Consider the following 9949-nt stretch of genomic DNA (forward strand, 5'->3'; position numbering starts at 1 on the left):
CAGGGTAATGTGTTCTTGTTTTACTTATAGGTATACTATCCAGATAACCACTCCTTTTTATATGTATAATAACCTACAGTAAAACTGAGTTTCTTCCCTTTTTAACAATAGGAACGCGATATTCTTATTGGTAAGTTCTGCAACCTGGAGCATGATCTGGATGGTCTTCGTGAGCAGCTGAATGAGGAAAGTGAAGCTAAGGCTGATGCCAACTGTCATTTGTCTAGAGCTCATGCTGAGGCTCAGATGTGGTGCTCAAAGTATGAATCTAAGGGTATTGCGCATACTGAGGATATCGAAGCTGCCCGTTGAAGCTTGCCACTTACCTTGAGGAAGCTGAGCAGCAGACTGAACAACTCAATGTCAAGAGTATGCAAAGGGAAAAAGGTAAGGGACATATCACCGATATTGATGAGATGAAGATTCAGGTAAAGCGTACTCAGGCCCTAGCCAACGCTGCTGAAAAGAAGCAGAAGGACAGTTAATGACTTTAAGTTGAAGGTTGATCAGCTTGCTGCTGACCTGGACACGTCTCAAAAGGAATGTCGCCAATACTCCACTGAGCACTTCCTTGTATAAAGAAAACCTGGAATACTTTGACTCAGTTCACAAGTGTTTTGCTGAGGAGTTCAAGGATTTGATGGAGCAGATAAGCGAGGGTGGCCGGTCCCTTGATGAAATTAAAAAGAATGGCAAGCACTTTGAGATTGAGAAGGAAGAGTTGTAGTCTGCTCTTGAGGAGACTGAAACAGCTCTCGAGCAGGAAAAAAACAAGGTCCTTCGTGGCCAGCTTGAGCTCAGAAGAAGAATTGATTAATTGATTATTTCAAATTATCTGCTGCACCAACAGGAAAGGTCATTAGCGGCAAATACCTTGATAGATGAAAATATTAAAATATCTAAAACTTTTAAAATCTATCAATAAATATTTTACAAATAACAATAAATATCATATTAAAAATCAAAGCATAAATATTATGCACTAAATGTATAAAATTGGTACATAAACATTATGCATAATAACATTTTATTGAAAATATTAGTCTTCTTAAGGAAACTAATAAGATCTATGTCACCCCAATACATTTTTCAGTGTATATGTGGGAAACAAGTGTGACCGTTAATGACTCTTGGCATCCCTCACAAAGTGCTTCACTTTTAGCCATCATCGGCCCATGAGTTAGTCTTGTGTGCCCGTTTCTTAATCTTGTTAATACAATGGGTTGGAATGCATGCTGGTCACCCAACTGCCTAGGTCATCTCTAATCTCTTGCAGTTTGTTTCTAGAGGTATGCCTCCAGTGCTCCTTCCATTTATCACGAAGACAGCTCCTGAAGCTGGATTGCAAGTCAGTGTGTGGGAAAGGTAAACAATTATCAAAGAGCTGTGTGGCAGCTGCCTTGACATTCTGATCAGCTCACTCATTCCCACTGATACCAACATGTGCTGGTACCCAACATAGTTATCAGTTTACATGTTGACATCAATGCAAGCCAATATTGAACCTGCCTCACCACTGAATGTGATGTTGAAAACCAGTCTGGATGTAGGAGATCCTGCTATCCTTTGTAGCATCATGTAGTAAATCAGATTCATGTAGTTCCGGTGTAATGAAAGAGGTGGTTCTTCACTCTCAGCATACAAGGACCCTGTACAGATTCTGATTATGAACCGAATCCAACATCTGGAGAACAATGGCAGTTGCAAATGAATAAGCCTCACATCCATAGTCAAATTTACTACAAATAAGTGCTCGGTAATGCTGCAGAAGCGTTGTGCGGTCTGCACCCCAAGACATATGTGAAAGAACCCGCAAAATACTAACTGTTTTGTAGCCATCATCTTTAACTATCTGATGTGAGGCACCCATGTAAGCCTTGAGTCAAAAATTAGACCCAAGTACTTCACTTCTTGGACAAATTGCAGTGGGTTTGCTCCTAAATAGCGGGAAGGATGGAAGTTTCCTCATTTGTGGAATTGCATAGCCATGGTCTTGCTTAAAGAAAATTTGAACCCATGGCATGTTGCACAACCTGATTTATTGCAGTCTGTATGTGTCCTTGCACATCCTGTAAGCTTCCTCATCCACATCCATATTACATGAGACAGCACTTAGAACGACCTCTATGATGTCATTTATAGCAATGGCAAACAGGGTCACACTTAAGACACTCCCATGTGGGACCCCTTCCGTCTGATCTTCCAGGTTAGAGAAACTATTTCCCACCCAAACTATTAAACTTCCTGTCAGCAAGGAAACTTTTTATGAAGGTAGGTAATGCTCCTCTTAAACCAATGTCATACAGCTTCATGAGTATGACATGCTTCTGAGTAGTACTGTAAGCCTTTTCAAGGTCAAAGAAGACTGCTAACATGTGACGTCACTGTGCAAAGGAATTTTGTATAAGTTTCCATCCTCACAAGTGCTTCTGTGTTCGATCTCAATTTTCTAAAGCGATATTGATATGGGGTCAGCCTGTTTTCCTTTTCTAGCAGCCATGTCAACCTGAAGTTTACCCTTTTCTCCATCAGCTTGCAGATGCAGTTAGCGAGAGAAATTAGTTGTAATCCCCTGGTATGGAAGCATCCTTGCCAGGTTTAGGGACAAGAATAATTATAGCCTCTTTCCATGTGGATGGCAATGTGCCCTCCCTATAGATCCTATTGAGTAGGTCCAACAGGAACTTTAGGGAGCTCTTCGGTAAGTGAAATATCATTTGGTAAGGAATACCATCACTTCCTGGGGCTGACTTACGGCAGAGCTGCAAAGCAGAGCCTATCTCCATGCCCAAAAATGGCAAGATGTATGGAAGTTCTGTTGGAGTCCTACTGACGAACAACATTCGGTATCGTTCGAGGAGATCTCTGCTATAGATTTAGCTAGCTCCTTTGCAACATCTTTTATTGTCTGTGAGGATTATGCCATCTGTCTTCAGAGCAGGTGGTGACATGGATCTGCTCTTTCCAGCAATCTTACGCACCTTGTCCCATACCCATGCTAAGGGGGTCACAGAGTTAATCGAGGAGACATCCTGTCTCCATGACAACTGTCTAGCCTCCTTTAGCACTCGCCTGGCCTTGTCTCAGTTTTTTTTCTCTTTTATAATGGATGAAGGTTACATTGCTGGAGCGTCATTTCAACTGCCTTAATGCCGCTTTTCTTGCCTTAACAGCTTTTTTGGCATTCATCAGACTACCATGGTACTGGAGATTGACGGTACTGCCAGCTACTTTTGGGAATTGATGCTTCTGCTGCAAGGTGAACTCATGATGAACACACTGGAAATCATTCACAACTCCTTGCAATACTACATTTGATCTAAAAAGATTCTAGTCCGCATGTTCAAGTCGCCATCTCTGCACTCCATTGGCTGGAATACCACTCACCTCCTCCAAAAGTATTGGGAAATGGTCACCTCCGAATAAGTCTTCCATGACCTGTCAAGTGAAATTCAACTGTGAATCAGGTCAATCAATTGACAGGTCAATATTGGAGGATGTGCCAGCTTGAATTTGGAAATGTGTGGGAGAATCACTGTTCAGTAAAACTGCATCTACTCTTGAGAACAAGGACTCCAAAGCCCTTCCTCGAGGGTTGCACAAAGTGTCATCCCAGAGGTGATGCCGACCATTGAAATCTCCCAAGAGTAGAAATGGATGTGGCAACTACCCAAGTAGATCTTCCAAATCAGCTATGTAGAGATTATGTGGAGGAAGGTAGATGGATGGATCAGTGTAAGGTCATGTTAAGCCTATTCTCACAGACTTCACGTACAGTGTCGTCTGCAGGTGGATGGGCTTGAACTTGGAATCCTCTCAGGGAAATCGAACGATTTTCCCCTGGTCATGATCTCTTGTAGGCATACCACAATCTGGGTTACATGAAGCTATCAGATGTTGTAGTTCTTCCCATTTTGCATGGATTCCCTGACAGTTCCATTGGATTAGTTCTTCAAACTACCTATTCATAAGGTGTTTGGTAGCACCTGTGGTTAAGGCCTGCCCCACACCAGGATCTTGGGAGTACCTTTTGAAGGGTTGTTTACCTGTGGAACTAGTTTCCACAGGCTTCCTTTTGACAGGCTCAGGATTTCTTTGCTTGTGCAAAGGACAGATCTGAGCCTTTGGTTCAGGAGCATTCTTTCTAGCATCAGAGTCTCTGTGGATGTGGTGGCAGCTGGGGCTGTCACCACTGAGGCCTCTGGAGCCCTGCCTGATAGCTCCAAAGACCGTACTTTGAGAGGAGGTGTCTCCTGAATAGACCCAACACTCCTACTCTGTTTCTGGTGGAACAACTTGCCAGAGGCAGTTTCAGCATTTGAGGACTGGGGTTTAAAGGTAGTGGCAGAATGTGTGGTGTAAGAAGTGTTGGAGTGCAAGGGATGGTGGGAAGGAGGATGGGCTAGAACCAAAGCAAAGGACTTACATGGTTGTGCAAACAGCACACAGGCATGTGGTTTTGCCTCTGGAAAACTAATATTCTCCTTGTTCATTATTACTAATGTTTTTTTTTTTTTTTTTTTTTTTTCAAATTTGTACCTTTTACATTGCATTTGAAGAAGCTTCATGAGCTTCTTTGCAATGGTAACAGCATATTGGACCTGGACAGTTGTCATCTCTGAACCGTATTCATATTGACAGATGTATAAAAGGTATGGATGAGAATGAATATCTTCACAATACAAGAGATGTATTTGACCGGTTTCGATTGTGTCTTTATCAGAAATCATGTATTTCTGATGAAGATACAATCGAAACCGGTCAAATACATCTCTTGTATTGTGAAGATATTCATTCTCATTCATACCTTTTATACATACAGTTGTCATCTCCTTGATGACCTGTTGTACCACACTTCACGCACGCACTCTCGGTTGTCCATTTTCTTTAAAATACAATAGTTGGCTCCATGCCCATAACCCTGGCAGTGGAAGCACCGCATAGGGTTGGGCACATATGGCTTTACCTTGAGGATGTGTACCATGCCAACTTTACTGATTCTGGAAGAACTAACGTTTCAAAAGTTAGAAGGAGAGCTGGTGTCGACTGTTCCAAACCATCAACTTTCTTCTTAAAACATTTTACTGCCACTACATTAAAACTCTTTAGTTCCTCTGACAGTTTCTCCTCAGAATACTTCATCAGGTCTCAGGAAAAGACAATTCCCTTACACTGATTGAGTGTTTTGTGAGGAGAACATGAAACTTGAGCCCCAGGAATGTCGCATATCACACACAGATGGTTACTCTCGTCTAGTGACGAATCCTCAACTATCAGGCTACCATCTCACTGTAGGGTGATGTGAGGATAATGTTGACACACCTCAGCTATCTTCCGGTGTACTTCAAAAATATCAAGATCCATGATTGATACACCTTCAGTGGTGTTCACTACTAGGTACTTACTATATGAGATACTTTGGTATTCATTAGGTAAGATTTCCTTTATGGATTGAGGAGGACTTTTCTCCTTCTTACCTTGTTTGGGAGCCCAGGAACCATTATGATTCCCATTCTTGTCCTTTGGAAGCTGGAAAGGTTCCAGGGTAACAATATGTGATGTTCCAGAGGGAATGGCCAGGGGATTGTGTAGGTCGTCAGGGAGAGAGTTAGTTCTTTCTAAATTTGTAGAACACAAATTAGAATTCTTCATTTCATCTATAGTTGGGGCTTAACTACAGGGATAATGAGGAAATATACGCAGCCACTATTACAGTACTATAGGCAGTCATGGGACCTATGCGCTACCAACTGAACAGTGCCTGCTTAACCCTAGCCAAAGTTTGACCAGCTGATTGACTTGACCGGACCTTGATCAAGCCACCCATCTATCCAGAATAGAGGACCAAAGAGGTGTGTTGCTAGGCGCAGGGTGTTGCGTGCAGCATTGCTCAACCTCGAGGACTCCAAGGACGGCAAATACACGTGGGAGAGTTCTCCCTGGTCTAAGATGGAATGAACCAAGATTGGGTGCACCATCCTCTCTTAGGCCTTGGTGCACGTTTTGTCTCATCTGTCACTGGTGACCCCTCCAGTATGGGTAGCCCTCTATCCTGGCTCACCAGATCATTGGGAACTCAAGCCCCCCGACCGCGGCAAGGCGGCTCCCGTTTGGAGGGTTGGGGGAAAGGAATTCGATGCAACCCGGTATTTATACAGTTTACTCTTTTATTTCATCAGTGTGGAAAAACATTTACCTAGTTGATTATGGCTGATAACAAATTGGATATAAATCTTATTCAAAGAATGACAAGTTGGATGTTTGTCACTATCTACATATTTATACTTTTACTTTTATGATGTTAGGACAAAATATTTTAAATGAGCTTTAATCATTCATTACTAATTTTTTAACCATAGCTTAGCTTATGTGTTCTATGAGTCTGTCCAGTCTATGTAATATATTCCGAGAATATTATATTTTGTATTTCAGCAAATGTCATCAGTGTGTTGTTGAATCCATGCAAGCTTCTCTTGAAGCAGAAGCTAAGAGCAAGGCTGAGGCCCTCGGCTTGAAGAAGAAGCTTGAGTCTGACATTGGTGAGCTGGAGATTGCTCTGGATCACGCTAACAAGGCCAATGGCGACATTCAGAAGTAGGTGAAGAAGGCTCAGGCCGTGATGAAGGACATGCAGGCTCGCTTGGAGGAGGAGCAGCGTCTTGCTTCTGAGTATCGCGAGCAGTGCAGCGCCTCTGAGCGTAAGGCCAATGCTGTCAATGGTGAACTGGAGGAATCCCGCACTCTTCTGGAACAGTCTGATCGCGGACGCCGCCAGGCTGAATCCGAGCTTGCTGATCCCTCAGCCACCTTACAGCTCAGCATGGATCTCTCTCCATGGCGAAGGGAAAGCTCTAGGTCGGGATTCATACTCTGCATGTAAGTTAAAGGGAGATGCTAGTACATGTAATACTTTACACTACATCATAACATTATAACTACAACTGCTTTATATTTCTTTACAGGCTGAACTTGATGACATGTTAAACAAGGCCAAGAACTCTGAGGACAAGGCCAAGAAGGCCATGGTTGACGCTGCTCGTCTGGCTGATGAGCTCCGTGCTGAACAGGATCACGCTCAGAACTCAGAAAAGATGCGCAAGGGTCTGGAGGTGTCTGTGAAGGACCTTCAGGCTCGTCTTGATGACTTCGAGTCTTCAGCTCACAAGACCGGCAAGAAGGCCCTCGCTAAACTGGAAGTTCGCATTCGTAAACTGGAAACTCAGCTGGACGACGAAGCTCGCCGTCACGCTGATGCCCAGAAGAACCTGAGGAAGTGCGAAAGGCGCATCAAGGAGCTCAGCTTCCAGTCCAACGAGGACAAGAAGAACCACGAGAGGATGTAGGGCCTCCAGGAGATCAAGACCTACAAGCGCCAGATCGAGGAGACAGAGGACATTGCCGCCGTCAACCTGGCCAAGTATCGTAAAGCTCATCAGGAGCTTGAGGCAGTGCACAGGCTATAGGAACGTATTAAACTTCGGGTAAAACTTGCTACACTTTTTGTTCATTAAAAGTAGTAAAATAATAAAGTGTAAAATATTTCAGTTTCCTGTTGCACTCTCTCTCTCTCTCTCTCTCTTTCTCTTTTAAGAGTTTCGGATACAAATAAATTAGTTGTGTTACATAATAGTGATATATTCAAGAGAAATGCGCATGTCTTTATACAGGTGATAGTTTATGATTGTGTTATTCATTATAAGTGCATATATTTCCACATGATCACGCTATTATATTTAGATCTGTGTTCACACACACACACACACACACACACACACACACACACACACACACACACACACACACACACATATATATATATATATATATATATATATATATATATATATATATATATATATATTGTTACACTCAAGTTCCTAGCTCGACTAAATCTCTCTTAATGGAGTGTTGCTTTTACTCAACTAGGGATTTATCAAAACGGGTACAGAGCAACTTAATTGTAAACTTCTAAAAGTAAGATCAAATCTTTAACATTCTTATCAATCTATAATCATTATCTTTCAATAGTCTAATGACTTCTAATTTGTTCTCAACCTTCACTTAACATTAAATCATGGCATTTTTTAATCACCATTGGAAATATAAAACACTAGTAGATGCTTACATTGTATTACTATGAAGTTAATTACACGTTGGCAACTGCCAACAAGTATTACAATACAAAATGAATGTGAAACACCGTTTGACCTTCAATTAACACGATTCAAATAAGTGGGCAGCTCAAGTTTCTCGGTAAAAACTGAAAAAAGACAACGTCATTGCTGCACCAAAATAAAAGAAAAAAATACCTCTGGTTCTGACATATCACTCTGGGCATCACCCAAACCCAGTCCTTTTCAGACACCAACTTAATAGAATACGCAATTCCAAATTATTACAGATTATATATCATTTAATCATGTTAGAACGGGGTACCTAGTTAAACAAACTTACAGCTAAATTATAGCCCAAAAAACAAAATACCACAAGTTCCAGTTCGAGTCCGCTGGATCAAAAATATTTACTTTTTCCACTATGATAATATATAATATCTAAGCGTGTTGTGATTATCCTTATCAATAATAATTATTGGATTCTTCCAAAAAATAAACTGCACAGTTAATGCATGTTCCTGTTCATTACTAAAACAATGCAAGATCCATAGGAAAAGGCAAATCAAAAGATTCCTTTACTTGAGAAATCGATTATAAAACTACTCTACTTAACAATATATATATATATATATATATATATATATATATATATATATATATATATATAAATATGCATAATATATATATATATATATATATATATATATATATATATATATATATGTATATTATATATATATATACATATATATATATATATATATATATATATATATATATATATATATATATATATATATATATATATACGTTTATATATACACACACACACACACACACACACACACACACACACACACACACACACACACACACACACACACACACACACACACACACACACACACACATATGCCTATATCTTTATTCACTTTATTCATCTACATATCTAGATATCTCTATCCAAACCGTTCATTTATATATAAACATATATGTGTATACATACAATCAAACATGCATACACACACACACACACACATGGATGTAAGTGATAGCAACATTTTCCGGATAAGTAGTATTAATAGTGATGATTTTTAATCAGTAATTTTAGTCCATAAGAAAGTACGAGCCTGGAATTATTGGATAATTCATTGGATTCAACCCGGTAGTACCAAGAGCATCTATGAATTCTTTTGACCAGCCGATCCCTGTATCGTCTCATTACAGGTTTTTTAAAAAATCTTGGAGAAATGAACGATGGTGTTTTAAAGTTTAAAGTGTTTCTGCAAACTTTCAATTATTCCCTCCCTTATTCCCATTTTTATTGAAATACTAACAAAGAATGATGTTCCAACGTTATGTGAATCAGAGCTTGATGACTCGATAGCAGATCTGTACAAGATATCTGGCAATAATATGTTCCATTAACCCCGATTATGAGATGGGGATAGAATGTACATATTCATCTCGGAAACTTCTCATCGCGTTCTTTTTTTTCACTGAAAAGTACTTAGAATGCGTGGGAGTTTAATCAGTACGCCACCCAAAGAAGTATGCAAGTCATCAGAGAATTCAAAACTGTATTCGAGCGATATTTCCCTCTAGAAAAGATTCGCTGTAATAAAAACACGAAATTAGACTATACATATAAAAAGTACAAAAGTAAGGCACAGACAAAAACGATTAGCAAAGAAATGGCTAATTACATATTCTAAAAGACACAAAGCATATCGTAACAAATTGAAATATTACTTGGAAAAAAAAATAGTTGTCAGGGAAAAGATAAATCAACATAGAAATCCATCACTCAATTATGTCGTATTGATCTATTACTT

General features: G+C 40.1%; 1 pseudogene; it reads left to right on the forward strand.

The window, feature by feature from the left end:
- Nucleotides 1–7463, forward strand: part of LOC119583026 — a 29143-nt pseudogene extending 21680 nt beyond the window's left edge.
- The last annotated feature ends 2486 nt before the right edge of the window (nucleotides 7464–9949 follow it).

This window comes from Penaeus monodon, chromosome 16 (assembly GCF_015228065.2).
Source record: "Penaeus monodon isolate SGIC_2016 chromosome 16, NSTDA_Pmon_1, whole genome shotgun sequence".
Classification (NCBI taxonomy): domain Eukaryota; kingdom Metazoa; phylum Arthropoda; class Malacostraca; order Decapoda; family Penaeidae; genus Penaeus; species Penaeus monodon.